The 19704-nt window shown below is 46.6% G+C and overlaps 1 long non-coding RNA gene across 2 annotated transcripts; it reads left to right on the top strand.

The window, feature by feature from the left end:
* The first annotated feature begins 63 nt into the window (after nucleotides 1-63).
* On the top strand, nucleotides 64-4195 carry LOC127384866 (uncharacterized). Of its 2 annotated transcripts, XR_007889522.1 has the most exons (4): nucleotides 64-164; nucleotides 391-581; nucleotides 3118-3315; nucleotides 3414-4195. It is a non-coding gene; the product is annotated as an uncharacterized LOC127384866 (long non-coding RNA). The 2 variants fall into 2 exon arrangements; XR_007889521.1 differs by lacking the exon at nucleotides 64-164 and having other exon boundaries at nucleotides 230-581.
* The last annotated feature ends 15509 nt before the right edge of the window (nucleotides 4196-19704 follow it).

Genomic DNA, 19704 nt, shown 5'->3' with positions numbered 1-19704 from the left:
GGGGGGGGCGTTAGCTCGCGGGCGGGAGCGACCAGCCCGAGAGCCGCGAGCGGGGGGGACCCGCGACGCCCTCGCTCCCGCCCTCTCCCCCCCCCCAGCGCCCGGGAGGATGGTTCGGCCCGGCCCGGCGCGGCGGCCGCGGAGCCCCCGTGACGCGCCGCGCGGTAACTAAGGAGCGCGGGGTCAGAGGGCGCGGGGCGGGCAGGGCCGGGGCCGGCAGCGGGGCCTGCCGGGCAGCGGGGCCGGCCTCGGGCCTCCGGGAGGGCGGCTTGGAAACTGGGGAAGGGAAGGTAAAAGCCGGGTGATCCCGGAGAGGTGTCCTTTGGGAGCAGGCCCCGCTTCCTCGCGGCGATGATCCGCTTGACCCGGGGGGCTTTGTTTTCACTCCAGCTGCGTCCAGGTCCCTTTCTCAGCTGGGGTTCTGCGCAGCGGCAAGATGGTTTTATGCTGTTAACCATGCTAGCAGAGAGAGCAAACACCACACTGAGAACCACGCTGAGTCCAGCCGCGTGGCCCCCCATGGACAACTCTGCCTGACGTGCTCCTAAGCCCACCAGACGGGGACACTGCCATTTTCTTAGGTGATCTGCTCAGACCTTTCTACCCATATAGGCAACTAGTAATAAAACCTGTCTGCATGGCCCTAAGTGACTTCTAAACCATTATTTTATTACGCACAATGTCCACAGAGAACAGTTTATAATTCCTCTTTCGCAGCAGCCTTTCACATACCTAAAAACCGTCAGCCTGTCTTTAGTCTGGCTTCTTTTCTGTAGACTAAACAACTCCTTTTCGTTCACTTTTCTAGACTTCTGATTGTTCCTGTTGCTTGCCTTTGGCCCCTCTCCACTTCCTTGGAGAGGTGTGCCAAAACTGGGATACAGTGCTTTGGTTGAGCCCTTATGAGTCCTGGGTAGAGCTGACATATTCATGTGTCTTACATACAAAACTTGTTTATATATCCCAGTATGATGTTTGCTTTCCTCACGGTATGACATTGTTGACTCATCCTGTTTCTGATTTACTAAAATAAAAGCACCTGGATCCTCTCCTGCTATCAGAATTTAATATATTTTTATATCCTGTTTAGTGCTTTCTGCCTGTCCCCATTGGATTTCATCCTATATTTCAGGCTACTTGCACAATTTGTCAATATTATTTTGTTTATAATTCTGTTCTCAGTAATGCATGCTATCCCTTCTAACTTGTTGTATCTGCAACTTTTAATTAAGAGTCATGTTCTCTATTACAAAGTCATTATAGTGTTTAAGGCCAGGTTGGATGAGGCTTTGTACAACCTGGTCTAGTGGGAGGTGTCGCTGCTTATAGCAGGGAGGTTGGAGCCTGATGATCTTTAAGTTCCCTTCCAAACTTAACCATTCTATGATTCCATCATTAGTAAAGATATCCAAAAGTACCAGATCTCTACAAGCCCTGCTTGACATATCCTTCCAATATCACCAGTGGTAACAATTATTTGGGCAAAGTTTTTGCTACAACTTGAGCAAGAGGCAAGCTAAAGCTGTTTAAAGTATAGATGTACTTTAATAAATTCAATATAAAGCTAAGAATTTTTAGAACAACTTACGTAATGTCTGAATAGAAATAATTTCTGTTTCAGTCTCTTCAAGGTTTTCTTTTTAAAATCTATGTCAGAAATTTCCAATATTAAAATTACACCATTTTCTCAATCCTCAGCATGATCAAGAGGATTTCTTATTACTCATGTATTGAAGTGTTCACAGAATTGAGGCCAAATGCTTTCCCAATGACATTTTTGGGGGAAAAAAAAAAAAAGTGGGGGGGAGGGGGAAGCTGAAAATATCTTAATTTCTAATGGAAAACCAGACACACATCTTTGTCACTTTCATCATACTTCAAAATAAATTGTGTTACTCATCAGCTATTTTCCACTTCAAATCATCTTTTAGCCTAATTATACTGCAAGTTCTCTTCAACAAAATCAGCATCAGGGCTCAGCTGAACACCATTTCTTGGAAGGAAAAGCAACAGGGACAAACTTGGAATTTCCCTTTGTGATTTCTGACATGCTGAACGGTTGTACAATTGACACTGGACATTTAAAAAGCTCCACATCTCACATCAGGGCAGATACATGATTGATAAACCACTGTTGATGGACTGGTCATATTCCTGCCAATTCTGCCTTAATCACATTAAGTAAGAACATAAAATATTAATTCAAAGCTTCCTGGTGCTTTGGGGAGAAGCAGGCTCTGTTAAGCTCCCAAGATGAGAATTGGGCAGGTTCAGGCTGCGTGTACAAAAGCAGAATAATCAGAGACAAAGGTGCTCCAGCTCCCCAGGCTACATGTATTGTAATTTGAAATATGACAGAGAGATGTGTGTGTTATAATACACTTCCCCAAACTTAATTTTCTTCTTAGATTATATTATTTTTTCTTCCGCGAACTACCTGAGCCTATTAAAAGGTATTGCCATCATCTAAATGTGTCAACAATCTAGAAAGAACAGTTTGTCTTCAATATGGCATCCGTAGGCTTAAAGAATTACTAAAGAATAATTTTGGGACTACAAATAATACTTGGTATGGCTAAAGAGGAATGTTTGCTGTTGACTACCATGAAAGATGAATGGAAACTACCCCAGAAGACAGCACAGTAATGTAAAATCAGACAACAACCCCCCAAAAGCCTCCTTCCAGTTCTTAAGATGTATGTCCCCTACCCCCTCCTGGTCACATTTTTTGGTGTGAGCCATTGCTTTGTTTCTGCTGTTGTCTTGAGCTGGTAATCAGAGATACTTTTTTTTTTTTTTTTTTTTTTTTTTTTTTCTCCCACCATTTTATTCCAGTTTAATTAGAAAACAACTGTCAGTAGTCAGTTTCAGTTTGAAAAGGAAACAGTACAGTTGCAGTTTTGGTTTCATTGCCCCCTTATTTTCAAGTTACCCTGACTGAATAGTTGTGACATACACAGTCTACTAGGTTTGCAAATTGTACAAATACAAACTAGACTTTTGTGAATGTGTGTATTTCTTAGAACGTAGTATAACATTGCATTTCCTACATGCAAGCACCTACGAAAGAGCTAAAAATAACTGCCTCCGTAGCACATAACCATGTTCTTCTCCCAGACTCTGAGAAAGGTGCAAATCAAGCTGAACGAGGTGAAATTCTGAGCTGACAGAAAAAGGAATGGCATGTGTGAGAGCTTGCAACCTTGCAGGGTCGTTAGCCGGTGAGTCATCTGTGCTGTCCTCTTCAGCGCTTGATGGAAACAACACATTGCTCAGGGTGATGGACGGGAGCTGTGTCCTCTGTTACTAAAACAAGTAATTATTTTAATTTTTGTTCTGCTTTTTCTTCCTGTGCTTATACAAACATATTCATTTCCTTTTGTGTTTTGTTCATGTCCATTTTTCTGTTTCAGGTCTCTGTAGCTGGGTCCTCTTCTTCAAGGTGGAAATTGCCATCACTTCTGTTTGAACAAGGAAAGCATTCTTGAAAAGTAAAGCAAAATTGCTGCCAGAAAAAGTGGAATTTGTGTGTTAAAAAAATTGTTTACTTGTGTTATTGTGTTGATTTTGCCACTCAGCTCTGGTGCAGAGTAGAAAGCAGCTGTTACTTTTAATTGCACTAGAGATTTGCAAATAAAAAAAACTTTCTTCTTCATCGGTATAATCTCTAATGTTTTTACCAGATAGTCTTTTCTCCTGCACGGCTTGATTACAGTGCCTTGAGTCAGACTCAGTGATTAATGTGGCTGACTAGACTGACAACTGAGTGGAAATGGTAAATAATCACTTGTTTTTATACGTGTAAAAACCAGTTTCTACTCACATTGGAAATCCTTGCATTTGGAAGGGCATCCTTCCATCTTGCTTCCTGCTAACCTAAGGTCATTTAAGGAATAACTGCTTTAAGTGCTTGTTGATTACAGTGATGTAAATGTCTCTGGCCCAGGCACTGCAGTGAACAAGACTTTCCAAACAGGAATATGGTTAAACCAAAGGCCGCAACTTTTATGAACTACATTGCCTAATAAAACAGGGAGGAACTGCTAGCCAGCTGTTCCCCACAAACTACCCAGTAAAACAGGACCAGTGAGGTTCACCAAGCACGAGACTATGGAGGCCAAGCTAAATGTTTAAAAGAAGGCTAACCGCATCCTCCCTCCTGCAAAAGTGACCAAGGCATCTGGTCCCAAAGTACCTCCCTCTAGACTATCTGTGATGGGTACAGAAAAGTAAGTAGTAGCTTTTTTTCTTTGTGTAAGGTGCTAAATTTTGCCTGCATTGTGGAAAAGGAATTAGCCAACTTAGACCTGCCTAGTATTTAAGACATGGACAGTAATTCTGGCCACAGCTGACATAAAAACCCACGCTGGAAACCTGCTCTCCAGTTGTGTGAGTGCACCAAGAAGTTATCTGGTATTTCCACTAGCTGAATTTGCTAGTAAAGCCACATCACGTTTTCACTGTGGTAAACACTTTTTCTCACTGTTAAAGGAAAGCATGCTAGCCAACTCAGAGTAGAATATCCAGTAAGAGCCAGGGTAAATGAAATAAACAGAGAAAAAGAAGGGGTCAAAAGACCTTCAGAACCAGAACCAATTTATAGAAGAGGAAACTAGAATTCACACAAAACACATCTAACTTCTACTAAGAAGGTGACATAAAGTGGAAGCTTAACACCCAAAACCAGGATCACTGGGAACTCCTGTTCCTTGTCTCCAAACCATTTTTGTTAGAATAATGGAGAAAGCTATCTTAATCACAGTACTGACTTGTTACCAGTCAAATAAAAGGCCATTAACTTTTGTTCTTCCTTTTATAACAATGTAGCAAATAATTCTAGGATTATTTTCTAGCATCTAGGAGTTTGGAAGGACCCACCTGAAACACTGGTGTCCTGAAGGAAATCCTGAAGTTCCATCGCAACAGCAGAGAAGTAATTTTCCCCACTGCTGTTGTTGGAACCTTATTCTAGAGGCTAATGTTTTGACTTCATGTGGTGGGTTGGCCCTGCCTAGCAGATAAACTACCACCTAGTCACCTGCTCACTCTCCCTCAGCAGGGTGGGGGAGAGAATCAGAAGGGCAAAAGCAAGAACTAAAGATTGAGGTAATGACAGTTTACTAGGTGAAATAAAGGTACATGCACCAGAAAAGCAAAAAAAGGAATTCATTCACTTCTTCCCATCAGCAGGCAGATGTTTAAATGCTTCCTGAAAGGCAGAGTCTTGGCACACATAATGGTTACTTGCATAGATAAATGCTATAACCTCAAATGTCCACCACCCCCCTCCTTTCCCACAGCTTTTACTGCTGAGCACTACAATTGCATTTGTTTTTTTCTCAAGTAAATTACTAGAGACCTAGTAGCCATCTCATTCTCCTCTTGCTGGCTAGAGCATCTTCTGGAGATTTGGTTACTAGTCTCCAAGTGCACAAACAACACCATGCACTTTATATAGCTGAATCTCATCCCCCATCAAGTGCTTCAGACCACAGAGTTATCCAGTTCTTTTGACCCAGTATCTTGAGCCTCCTCCATAGCTTCTCAACATCCTCTTCCTGGTTAATCAGCCCAATGCTGCTTTGTGTGGGCACCTAATTAAGAAATGCATTACACAAGGTTGCCACCTGAAGCTTATCATTGAGGGAGCCCATCCCCTGCAACCTGATACTTCCTTCAGTAATATCCATCATAATTTTCTCTTTAGCTAGTTCTCACATCTTCATTTTATCTACTGATTTCCACCTTTCTAACTTAATGACTAGCTTCTCTCATTATCTAATGTCACATAGATGATATCTACCATATTGCCCTTGTCTAAAAAAAATGTTTCAGCAAGTAAAACTGTCATTTTAATCTGACATGAAATAAACCTGTGTTGCAATCTATCCTATTTTTCACTTGCCTGGAGGTCCTTATTAATTATTCTTTCTCACACAACTTTATGCCAGGAGAAATCCTTTGGAATTATGTCAGTAAATGCCTTTATGTGATCTATCAATCTGTGAAGATGTGATCTACTTGTGAACAATACATGACAAGACTAACAATTTTTTTCAATTAATTACTCATTACAAAATATTTTTAAGACTGTTGTGGTGAATATATCCCATCCAGCATTTTTTATGATCAGCCTTTCCCACAATAGTCATTCACTATTGATCTCCATCCAAGGAACTGCACATACATGAGTTGAATGAATCTTGACATGGGAAACGCACTGCAATGCCCTTTCTGCCAAGTCTAACTGATCTGCTCAAGTCATAGATGATGTCAACCTCAAAGGCAAGATTAGACAGAGCTCAGGTTTCCTACCTTGACCTCTCCAAAATTACATGTGTCTTCAAGACTGAACTGCAGCTGTTGGTCGTGACTGTTATACCTAAACAGTTCTGTGTTCACTGCAGCATGTACCAACCATGCTTTCAGTGTACCCAAACCTAATTAGTTTCCCTGACTGCTAGGCTTTATTTTACTAGTCTCTGTATAGAATAGAAAAATATGTCGGTTGTGATCCACTTGGCAAAACTTGAATCCCTGCTCTGGGAGGGCTTTTTACAGAAAAAGATCTCTCTACTCTTCAAATTATTTTGGTTGTGTATCTGTGTAACTCTTCCAGAAGCTCCCATAAACTGCATGAGAAAACACATTACCAGTCCGAGTACAGAACTCAGATGTGAAGAGATGAGAGCCTACTCCTCCACTCCTTTGCTGCTGAACCTCCTCATCTATAAATATCTTGGCTGATGGAAGGTACTGATGATACACTACAGCTGTCTGTCATATGGAATAAAATTGTCTTGTCTCTTTCTTCTCCCCCATGACTGTGTCAAGTTCACATTTATTTATTCATGCCAAGGTTGCAATTCACAATTTTTGAGGTACAAATATGATCCGTTGGCTATACCTGTGTGCCTCATGTTGTGAACTGAGATCCTTATACCTGACTACAGATTTTGGCTGCTTTGAATATATGAGCAATATAGTCAGTTGTACATCCCAGCCTGGAATTACTCAGCTGGATGAATGCTTTCCTGTCAAAGCCCCATGGGAGAGGTTAGCAGTGCCTGCAGACACCCAAGCCAAATTTTCTTGAGTAAGCAACTATTCCAATCCAAAATTAATTTGAAATGTCTGTAAAGTGTCATTTAGTAGCCTCCTACTCTGGTATGTACTGCTGCGAGTGACTATATAAGATATGGGGCAAGAGAGGATGAAGCCTAGTTACCTCCACAAACCATCCAGCCATTCCTCAGCTGTGCCATTTCAGTGCAATGTGCCAGCAAATGAAGGCAAAAACAACTGAAGCGCTAACTGCCCCGGGGTACTTTGCCAGAAAATTATCCCCATTTGAATAACCAAATGTAACACATCTTCATCAGCTTTGAAATGTCTACTGTGCCTGACCGGCATTCATGTCACTACCCAGTGTGGCAGAGGGCTCTGACTCAGTTCAGCGAGCAAACAGCTGCACAGTGTTATTATCCCCACCCCTTCCGTTATTTGCTGCCACTCCTCTGCCCACGGTTACCACCACAGCAAGAGACTTGGCAGAAAAGAATGTGCACCCACACCACAGCCTCATGCCTTCTCATCAACTCATCTTCATCAGTGACTTAAGCCATGATGTGCGCGCTGAGACTGGGCACAAATCCCTGCTGCCCCTTTGGCTACTGGGACATCCAGCAAACTGGAGAGCGGGTGTCCTGGCTGGACAGTTGAGCGTCACAGTCCAATTCAGCAGCTGGCCTCTTGTAGCTCTAATAAATATACTCTTTTGGATATTATTGATGTTATCACAGTAAAGCTCATAGCTCACCAGTAATGTGTCTCAGCTGAAATGAAAGGGCTAGAATTTTAAATACTTTTCCTGTCCATCTTTCTTGCCACACATAACAAACTAAAATGAGAACTAACTTTCAATAATCCATGAGTGAGTATAACCAGCTACGTTAGATAGAAGAGTAACTGATTTTCAAAACCCTGCTTTGGACTTATTTACTTCTGGTGGGGTATCAAACGTTGTGACTCACCCAAAGTCCTTTCATTCCACACCAGCCTGCGTGCTGCCAAACTAAATTTCCTCGCAGGAAATTTTACTGCTGCCAAAACTATAGGTATTCTTGATGGAGCTAGAGTAGCTTTGTTGCATGATTATCCCAAATCTCTAGCCAAGCTATAGAGATGTATTAGCAACCTAACAAACACAGAAAGTAGTAAGGAAGAGATAGTTAGGAGAAACACCAGGAAAAATCAAAAGCAACAACTGTGACAGAATTTGCAGATCTAATTCTGTACTCAAGAAGACCAAGATGAAACCTTGCAATTAAAGTTTTGAGAATATGCAACTGTTACTAATGATAATTTAGGTATTATATTCAGTGTCTTGAGGATTCCCCCATAGATCTTTTTAGCATTTCTTAGTGGATCAGATCTTGTTGGTTTTATTTTACTCAGCAAAATACTTGCTGGTTAATAGCAGACTAAAGTTCATGTTCAGTTTGGCAATGTGCTAAACCCATGAAGAGCTTGCACAGCTTATTGCATGGACTTAATGAAATACTATGAGAAAATACACATTTAGAACCAAGATTCCAATTTGCAATTAGATGTGCTGGCTCTTTTATCTTTCTCACCATGCAACAAAATTTCAAATGTTTGGAGTGACTTGCTATGTTTAATTGTAATTAGAGTATATATTTTTAGAAGAAAATTTTATATTTGAGTTGATAGAGTTTTGTCCTTTTAAACAGACAAGCATAGACTCACACCCACTGCCACATACACTGGTATGACTGCTGGAGCCCATCAAGTGAAGTGGCTTGATTTTAGATCCCCACTGACAATCATAAACCTGTTGGATGCTGTGTAATTCTGTCTCTTCACTTTGGTGCTCCAGGGGCAGCTGTAATCTTCTGAATAAAATTGCTCTCATAAATGTCTGCTGTTTAGCTAAAATGCTTTGGTTACACAGAACTGCCTTCTCCTCAAACTCTGTTAATCCATTAAAATGTTGCCAGAGATCTCCACTGATGTCCTGCAAGAACTTTTCCAAAATATTCCCTGCTAGATTTTGGCTTTGACAGATAGGTGTTGGTATGTTTTCATTTATCCTATCCTAATGTCTCTATCAAGTGCAAACCAAGGATCCTTAAGCCAGACTCTTGCCATGCACATGTAAAGAAGTATTTTGGAGATCAAAGGAGAAAATCTGGCTGGTCTGAAGGGTGATATCACTGCTAACCATGCTTTATTTTCTGCCTAATTAGACTGAGGAGAAGAAAGCTTTATACAATATACAATGTAAACACAACAGAAGGCTTGAGTCTGACAGGCTCTAATGGACATCAGACATGCATACCTGGATCCTGACAAGGATATTTTGTGAGCAAATGTAATAACACAGCTTTGAAAAGCACACGCTTCAGAATGATGGATGCTTTAGAGCTGTGCTCCTTCAAGTTTTGATTAAGAAGGCTGGAGGCTTCAATCTGAGTCACGAATATTTAAAATGACAGAAACTTACAATATTTTATTGCTCTGCATTTAATAATACTTACATTTACAAGCTGTCAGTTTGAAATACTGAATAACTCATAGTTTAGAATGTGAAACATCAGTTTGGATTGTGCTTGAAGTTCATTGCTTCCTACTTAAAATCTTTCTCAGATACTCAAAACAGTCTTTCAATCTATGCACTTTCATTACCTCTCTTAATTCAGTTTTGGCCCCAAAAATATATTGACTTTGCAGAAAAGTCAAGGAAAGACATGTCTCCTGTTGCCATTAAAAAAAAGGGAAAAAAAAACCAACAGGCATAATTAAAAGCTCCCTTCCTGGCTGTTTAATGTGCTAATATGAGAACATTAAGGCCAATGTACCATCTACTGCTTGCTTGCCTCAGCTGTCTGGATTCTTTTCTTAATTTACACACTCAATTATGTAGACTCTTAAATCCCCAGCATTGGTGGGTGGTAAGGTAGATGGTTAATGAAGAAACATGGAGTAGGAAACTCCTTTAATGCCTGTTTTATATGTGTCTTGGGTAACATTTTTAGGAGAAAAAGGATCAAAGATTATAACTCTAAGAAACTCTCAAGACAGGAATAAATGTACATGGTTTTAAGGCACCCCTAAAAATTATGAGAAGGCTAATATCCCCCTATTCCGTGGTCTGTTCTCAAACAAAAATATTAAGCCAAATGTTTGGCTCTGTATAATAAAAACAGATTATCTAATGGTTTCCAGTGAGAAATATGAGAAAGACCATTCATAAAAGCTCCATAATAGTTATGAATTATAAAGACTTCCTCATTTTCAGTATAAACTGAGACCCCAACAGAAACTGTTAGATATTTATTCACATGCCCTCAAAGGGACTGTACGTGGACATTTTTAATTAACATTATTTGCAACACCTTACTCAAGTTGTTCATTATTAATTTGACATGTTTTGAAGTCCTGACCAGAAAGTTTTCATCACTTACTCTAATTACAGCATTCTTATATGACTTTAATAGTTTTAAAAGGATACAGTGATTTGCAATCTGTACTTATTTTAATTAAAAAAGAAAACTGTGCTTAAGTAATCTAGGTCATAACATACCAAAAAAAAAAAAAAAATCAGGAAATGTTAAATAAACTTCGGGTCATTCTCTTTACCAGGCCACTAGGCCTTCACTAAGAAAAAAAAAATAAATGGTAATTTAAAAGTAAAGACATGGTTTGGCAGCCCTTTTGCATTTCCAGAGATATCTTTGCTGTCCCTATTTTTCCTTTCCCCTTCCTGCCCCCCAGAGTGATTCTATGTTTAGTAGTGGGTATAGAACAGGTATATCACTCTCAGTTCACCTTCATCTGTCCTCACTGTCCAGATGTCTGTGCCAGTTCGACTAAGCCAGGGTGAAACTGCTTTGTCTTGCCTCATTTTAATTATTTTCCTTAGCTTTTCTCTTTCATGCAGGCTTACATTGTGAAGCCATTCACCAAAACTGCATGGTGAGTCTGTAGAGATCTACTTGAAGTTACAGTTGTGGTAGCAAAGGCAGAAAATATGCAGGAAACTATTTACATGACCTTCATGTTTATGTCTCCAATGGATTAATAAACTCTACTAGTTTCTTCCTAGAGAGTAGTAAACATGACTAGAAGAAAAATGTCACTGGAGAGACCTGAAAGATCAGCAAAGCCTGAACTGTGATAGACAGAGAAAAACCTGCTCATCCTTCAAGACCCAACAGCCTCAATTATGCTTTGCTCTTTAGCTAGAAGCTAGAATGTTAAAATTCAGTATGTTAAATAAAACGGGCACTTGTCACCTCCCTTTGAGAGCATGACTGCAGACTCAACTACACCTTTTTCCTTGCAAATTACAGCTATTCATTTAAATTTGGTGACAGAGGCTCTGGTTTTGTAAATAATAGCTGAAAGTCTACAACACAAGATGGCAGTGTCAGACACCGCGTACCAAGCCAGCGGGGATTACAGACTGGTTCAGCTGGATCTCCAGAAGTGGGACAGAAGAAAGTAGTACTGAGGACTTCATGCTTTCCTTGATACCCCTGTGGAAATCTTGCTTGGAAACTAAGAGTTCCCACTCTATGTTTCCACAGTAGTCAGAAAAATACCCTGCAGAAGGAATAAAGAAACAGTACTCTCTGCAGAACAGGTCTTGCTTCCTTGCAGAATTCAGATCTCCAGGTTTAAGACAATGTGTTAAGACACGAAAACATAGATCTATCTCACAAAGGTATCAAGGAACTTATCCTCATCGCTAGAACATTGTTTTTCTTTCTCTTGGGGTTATTCTAGCAGAGAATAGAGATATAGGGTGGGTGGGTTGTTTGTTTGTTCTTGTTTAGGTTGGTTGGTTGTTCTTGTTTAGGTTGGTGGGTTTTTCTTCAAATTCATATATCACCCCTCTCTGTAGCTGGCTACAGAGTGACGCATATTTTTTGTCAAAGACATACAGGAAAATTTATTAGTTCTTAAATGCCATGGGTTTGTCTTGTTGCTTGTTTTAAGAAACTCCTACAATCAATGAGGGTGAGAATGGGAAGATTGGGGTGGAAAAGATGTGAATATGATCTAAAACATGGCAAAACCCCCAGATCAAACCTGAAAGAAATGGAGCTGTCTGAAATACAGACACCTGCAGCATCTCGGTGGGAAAATAAACTTTAAAGACCCTTTAATCACACCAGTATGTCCAAACCCATGAAGGTGATTAACAATTATAGTTCTGCTGAGTTTAGGAGCTTTGTACTGGGGTGTCCTTGATGACTTCTCTAGGACTACTGAGGGCCTGAGGCCCTGTCCTGCTCCCACTGAGGGACACAGGGCTGTTCCTCTGCATGATGCAGTTCTCAACCCTCCCAACCTTCCAGTTGCAAACCAAGCAAAACTTTCACTCGATCAAGGACACTCAGGTCATCAGGTCGACCACTTGATCCTTCCAGCTGGAGATACTCTCATTCAATGACTTCTCCCATTGACCAAAACCAAGCAGATGCATTGGGGGCAAGGGGAAGGATGAGAAGGTATCTGAGGACCCCATTAGTGCAGACACAGGTGGTGAGCTCAGTGGTACTCAAGGCCCTGTAGAAACAGGGACTGGTGGGATAAAGCACCCAGGGAGGGGGGTGGCAAAGAGACGGGGCTAGAGAGCCACATGCCGGGGTGGATACAGCGAAGGGACCCGGCTCCCAAATGTTCTGTCCACCTCGTTGCCTTCCTCTGTGGTGTGTCTGGGGCAGCCTGAGGACCCCAGCATTTCAGACCAGCTTTGCTCCCCCAGGCGAGAAGCTCTGGCTTCTGGTTGCCAGGCGCTGCTAGCTAACTCGCAGTGTCCTAATTTGTAACATGTAGTGGGGTGGTTGTTTATTTCCACCGTCTTGACCTCAAAATCGAGAACTGAGAAAGTATTTTGTTTAGTTCTTGGGGAAACAGCAATAACACCTTAGACATGCCGTGGAAATAAGCCGCCTAATCAAAACACTTCCCTGGGAACCGAGAAACGTCAGACAGGCGATCCCTCTGGTCCGTATTTTAAAGCATATTAATGGAGAAAACCTGCTTTCTTCGTTAAAAAGACAGCGGGAACCGCATTTCCTCACCCCCAGCTGCCCCAGGCAGGCCTGGATGCCTTCGCTCCTTGCAGGGCCGTCTCGCCGCGGTCACGGAGGGGTGAGCAGCTCACCCGTGGGGCGGAGGCAGCAGCTCACCCGTGGGGCGGAGGCGCGGGGCCGGCGGCGTTCAGCACTGTCCGGCCGATGACAGTTCCCCGAGCGGCGGGAGGGCGGCCCGACAGCCCCCCCGCCCGAACCCCTGCAGCCCCCTCCCGGCCGCTTCGCCTCGGGGGGCCTCTTGTCCTGCCGCCACTTCGCGGGTGCCCACAGAAGAAACAGCAGAAGAAGAATAATTGTCGAAAGGGTATTAAACCGGAGCCGTCGTGTTTAGTGTGTTCTAAGCTTTTGGGATGAAGGGAAGCGATTTTCAAGACGGCGGTGAAGGGCAGTGTGCGGGAAGGGGCGAGTTCACGAGTGGGTTGGTTAGTAGAGCCGCTCAGGGGACACAAGGAGATGGGAGCACTGAGGAGCTCCGGGTAACGCCGCGGCGCGCTCGGGCGTGTGGCCCTCACACCTGTGATCGCCAGCCTTCGAACAGATCTGCCTGTTCCATTGAAGTAACGCGTGTCTTTGCCTCTGTGATCCTGTCTGTGCTTCTCTGTCTCTCTAATTAGGCCTCGGGCTGCGTCGGTGAGCATTGCACTGCGAGAGAAAGCACAGCGTCCGGGTCGGACCATGTTTGCACCCTCTCTACCCTTCCTTGCAGCTGTGACTGTGATATTCACAGTCAGTTGTGTCTGCCGAAGGAAATTCTTCTTGAGGCTCTTTAAACCTTAGTGAGGCAGAAGTATTTAGGGCTTAAAAAGCAAGCGATGATGCCTGCCGATCTGTAGAAACGCGGGGTTTCTCGCCTTGCAGAACCTGGCAGGGACGTTGTGCCTTGGATACTGTGTTGTGGCATTTGCGGCGCGTATCCGTCATGCGTGGCTCAAAACTAAACGCCTGCCTCTGTTCGTTCATTTGTAAATAATAATAATAATAATAATAACAACAACAACATTTTAAATAATCGCCCAGGGTAAATCCTCACTCAGTGGCTTTTGGCAAAACGTGTCCCGGCGCGGAGGGGCCCGCGGGAGCGGAGAGCTGCCCCGACTGCCGTGGCGGCCCGGACGAGCGGGGCTGGGAAGCGGCGGCGGAGGCGTGGAGCTGCCTGCCTTGCTTCCATGGAGCGCATCGGAACCCGCAGAGAGAGCCTTCATCGCATTTCTAGGGAAATCGTGGAGGTGAATGCCCCAGGAAAGCTGATGGATGTGACGGAAAGCACTCCGCGCCTTGTTTACAGCTGAACCTCCCTGCCGCCCTGTGCTGTCTCTTCCATAAAGGACATTTCAAGGCCGTACATCCTCACGTCGAGGAGGATGAGGGCTTTTCGCCTACCTGAGAAGTGCACGAATAAATGCACCGATTTGCCTGACTAGCGTTGGCGAGGAGGGCAGCGAGAGATGCCTCTGACTCCCGGATCCAGCCGCTTTGCCAGTCGGCACATTGTCCGCAGTGTATGAGGGACCCGAGCCGGAGCCCAGCTCGGTTGCCCGAAGGGGGAGGAGGGGCGGGGGGCTGCGGAGCTGGCGGCTCCGCATGGGGCTCACTTTTGTCTCCACCGGCCTCGGAACTGCCGTCTGGGGGCCTGGGATGGCAAAGGGTCGAGCTCCAGCAGCCTGGGGAAGAGACAGGGTGCCGGGGAGGGGGGTGGTGGCATCCCAGGTGCCCCTCTCCTCTTGCTGCAAATGTCATCAGGGCCTCGCCGCCGAGCCCGGCGCGTTTCAGCCACATATGGTGGGTGGATTTAGGTGTCAAAAGCCGGCGAATTAGAAATGGTAATTGTCCGTCATTATGGGTGAAACGCGATCTATCACAACAACTGGAACATGTCTGGGCGCTAGCAAAAATAATTTGAATGATTAGCGATCATTATGGATGTCAAGCCGCGTCCATTAAGTTGTATGAAGAAATTATCCTTGACGTGCGAAATCAAACTACAAATACACAGGCCTGGCATTGAGGAGACCCTCCCTGCTGGGCCGCGGGAGGCCGGGAGCAGCCCGGCAGGGCGCTGGCAGGGCCCGGGAGAGGCGTCGGGGCGGTCGCGCTGCCGGGGCCGGGCCGCCGGTCGCTGCCGCCCCGCTGCCCCTCCCGGGCGAGGGCTCTGCCCTGAGCCTGCACGGCTCTGCTCACGGTGGGGGGACAGGGAAGAGACGCTCGGTCTCTCAGAGAAGGTTTTGCAGAGAGAGGGAGGCGAGGGGCAGAGAACCGGCTGGGATGCGGCAGCGATGGGCTGCTGTCCCATGCAGTCAGCGGGCACCTCCCGGAGGAGGAGGACAGGAGAAACATGGTGGGGTTTGTACCCTGCTGGGAGGGACTCCGGGAGATGTAGTCTGCAAGATACACGTCTGCCTCACCTTTAGTTACACTAGTCCTTGTCAGGAGAGGACGCCTCGGGTCCCCTTTACCCCGCTCCTGGGGGTGGGCATCGCGCCGCGGCCCCGCTCCCTGTCTCGCAGCCCCGCTCAGCCCCGCCGCGCCTGCCAGGCACAGCGCTCTGCAGCCGCTCTGAACGCGAGACTCTTCCCGGGGCGAGATCGGTTTACAAGTAATTTCCACTTTGCAAAGGTCGCACTTATTTTTTTTTCCTGAGATAAAATGTCATTTTTTACTTTTATAGTTCTCCCTTTACGGCGAGGGCTTGCGAAAGAGATTTTTTTTTTCCCCTGCACCCTCCCTTCGCTTCTGATCCCTCTTCATCGAAATAATTTGTTCGCAACATCGAAGTGGGTATTTCAGTATCTTTTGGAGGTATTTTTGGTAAAACTATGCCATTGTAACCCCCCAAGCCATGGCCTGACACGGACATCTAAGCACAACTTCTCAGAGTTTACGAATCCACGGCGCACACCGCGCTTCCGAAAGCAAAGCTCAGAAGTTTTTTCCCTATCAGCGAGGAAAACCGTCTGTGACTTCCAGGCAGTTTAATCATTTATTTATTTATTTATTTATTTTTAATCCGATAAACTAGTCGAATGTCAGATAAATTAAACAAACCTTCATAGTCACTTGACAAAATTACTGTCTGCACCCCTGCAGATTAGTGTTCATAACCAGCGAATAAGCGCATGTATTATTTGCTTGTTGCAGTCGCTAGGAAAACGTAGTATGTTGGTAGAAGTTCCCCATATCTTCATAGTTTTTATTCTTCATTGAATGCAGAAAAAGACTACTCCTCCATTTAGTTTTAATTAGACAAGTTAAAAGTATTTATGTACTGTGCCACCGTGCAGAACAGAGCGCCGACGCGCCGCCACCTCGTCAATGCACTCACGACATCCCCACACAGTAAATCGTCCCCGTGGCTCCTTGCCGGTGCCTTTCGGGCTGCGCCCCTGCAGCCGAATCCCCCCACCCCCCTCTCCCGGACTCCCCGCGGCCGCCGCCCGTTACCGCACACGAATGCCAAAAGGCAAATCCCGGAGGAAACCCGTCCCTCGTTTCGCCGTCCCGAGTAGAGGAGCCCGCCACAAAGCTCGCCATCAAGCCCGAGTGCTGGCGGCAGCCGGCAGAACTGCCTCCCCTCCCAGCCTACCCCGGCTTTATTCGCACGGTTTGCAAATCTGTATTATTCCCGCACAAGCCAAAAATAATATTAGTCCTCTCCACGCGCATTTCATCCCTAATTATCACTCGAGTCCTTTGCGACACAAAGAGTTTCCCCGGCCGGTTTAAGCCCAGCGCAGCACAGATCCATGGACGAAGTGTTTTAATCCAACACGGGAGAAAAGCGGGGGGGGGGGGGGGGGGGGGGTGTGTGTCGCCGCCGGGCGGCTTAGCGAGGGGCAGATCACCGGTGCCGAGCAGGGTCTTCAAATCACTCGAGCCGAACGGCAGGGTTGGGCTCTGAAGCAACGGGCAGGGCAGACAGCGTCTTTCCGAGCCATTACGGCTGGCAGAATTTACTTTCCCCCAGAGCAATTTAGGAAACAGCAGCCCCCGAGCAGTCAGCTCCAGCTCCATGGGCGCTCACCAGGACCCCGGCCCCCGGCCATCCTCCCCTCCCCTGTCGCCCCTCTGCCCCGGCCCGGCTGCGCCCCTGCCCGCACGGTGATGTCGTCCGGCCCCGGGAAGCTGAAAATCAGTCCCTTCTTTGCACCCGTTTTATGGGTTTCTGGCCGTTCTTGGTAGGTGTGGAAGCACTGTTTTGGTTGTCAATCGTCCATGCCTGAAAAGACTGCCTGTAGCCTTTTTAGCTCCCATGCTTTTCTTTTTTGTTTGTTTTCTTTTTCTTTTTTTTTTAAGGAAAGAAAAAATATATGTTTTACATATCTATGAGCACTGTTACTAGATATATATTTTTATTAATACCCATGTCCCTTCTCTGGTGTGAAGGACATCAGCCACCAGTCCTGGTGACAACTTGCAGCCCTTTGGAGACAGCAGATAGTCCAGGCAGGTCGCTTTCTGCCCGTGGCCAGCAGCGGGGCAGTCCCCCTGCCGCTCCCAGAGCCGAGCTGCTGCCGCGGGAGGTGAGAGGCTTCCCTGGCTCAGATTCAGTTCTGTTTCAGCGGTGGATCCTTTACTGGATTCCCGTGGTGTCTTTCGGGAGCTCAGGCGCCGGCCTCTTTACTACCGAGTGAGAATTTAGGCAAAATAAAACGAAGCCTCAGGCGCACTTGAGAGCCCCCAAACGGTGTAACCTGCGGCTCCGCAACCACCACTCCCCCCTGATATTTTTTCAAGGAGCTCCCCGACAATTCCACGCATGGCCAGCATCACTTGGGACCAGCCTTGTGGCTTAACACCTCTCCCAGCTCCGATAGAAAGATGGGGAAACAGCCGGGGAAAGAGGCGGGGGTGGTTCTTCAGCCGCCCAGAAGGCTCCGGGCAGCAGAGTCAAACCCCTCATTCTCTGATCAGGGCTTTTGCAGTGAGCCGGCTGGGAGCAGGCAGGGCGATGTCAGCGGCAGCCGGGGGTCGGAGGGCAGTCCTGGCCCCGGGTCTGCCCTGGGATGCTGCCAGACTTCGTCGGGCACTGCGACTCTCGGGCTGGCCCGGGCGTGAACTCGCCCTCTCGGTCCCCTCGATACCTGCGGAGAGAGCGAGGGTTTGCGTGCGGACTGCCGAAATTCATTCCCTCCCTTAAAAAAACAAACAAGCAAACAAAAACGCCACCCTAAACCAAACAACATACCCCACCAACAACACAAATGCAAACCGTGTTAAAATACTGACAAGTCCGACCTGCGGGTGATAGTCCACCCGCTCTCGCGGTCTCTCGTCAAAGCACGGGCTAGCGGCCGCGGGGCGGGGGGAAACGCGGCTCCCCGGGAGCAGAGGCGTGCTGGGAGCACCCCAGACGGCACCCCCGGAGTCTCTGCTCACCCCCGGAGGAGGGAGCTCTGCCCCGGCCCGGAGCTGTGCAGAGTTCCGGGCGCTGACCACCGTGCGACTCGAGTGGGACAGGTTTCATTTGCTCCCTGGTTCACCTTGCTCCCTTGCTAATCGCGTTGCTGTTGTTCTCCTCGTTTTGGGTCACTTTCGGACAGGTGAGGAGCAGTAGCATCCCCAAGCATGTGGCCGCGCCAAAAACATGTCCTATATTTTTCTCATCACCTGGGGAGAATAAAAAAAACAGGCTTCCCTGGAGTCACCACTGCCACCCCTCCTCCCTGGCCGCGGGGCTGCCACTCTTCGGACACCTCGCTCCCAGGGCTGCCGGCTCGATGCAGCAGCGGCTTTTCCTTGAGCTGCAGGGCTGTCCGAGCGGAGCTGCTTGCTTCTGGAGGTTCGGTGTTGCAGCCCCGGAGGAGCCACCGAGAGGGCCGCGGGGCTTCCTCGTGCCCCCAGCCGGGGCCCGCCCTCGGGGCGCGTCACCTTCCCACTGACAGGGGAAGCGAAGGGGAAAAGTGCCTGCCCAAGCCCCAGGCCTGCCGGGGAGAGGCCCTTAACCTCCGGGCCACCTTTGCCCCTTGCTCCCGGGTGCCCCTGACAGGCCGGGCAGGTGCCGGGGGCACTGCCTGTGCTCCGGCGTCGTTTGCTGCTTCTCCTCCCGGGGACGCGTTGCTGAATTCTACCTGAAAAGTGTGTGTGTATGTGGTGGGGGGAAGATCTACGTGGTTTCCTGTTTTATTACCCCGCAAGCGAGCAGGAGCTATCTAAATATAGGCAACCTCCCGGTTGCCGGGATGGTCTCTGCGTCTGTGCGAGTGTTTAATACACAAACACGGGCGCCTATGGAGACATATGGAAAGATATACACAATTTACATTACATTTCAACAATCGAATTTCTTTTAGCTGCGGGAGTTTCTCTCTCACACTCTTTCTATTGCTACAGTTTTCTCCTCTTTAAGAATGGAGCTTGTCCACGGCCGGATGGAAAATCATTCCCACGGCTCCTGTGCCGACTCGGCATTTGGGAGAGAGGCCGAAGTCGTGATATAATCCTTAGGATTATTTCATGCTGCCGCCGTGGATGTGCTGATGAGCTGAATGTGTATTCGGGGAAGATGGAGACAAAGTGCTAGAGTCCAAGGTTCGCTAGTAACTTAAACGCCGAAAATCCAGAGCAATTCCTTTGGCCTTGG

The sequence above is a fragment of the Apus apus genome, chromosome 4, assembly GCF_020740795.1.
Source record: "Apus apus isolate bApuApu2 chromosome 4, bApuApu2.pri.cur, whole genome shotgun sequence".
Taxonomy (NCBI): Eukaryota; Metazoa; Chordata; class Aves; order Apodiformes; family Apodidae; genus Apus; species Apus apus.
The sequence above is the reverse complement of the archived record's forward strand: the minus strand, read 5'-3'. Positions and strand labels throughout refer to the sequence as shown.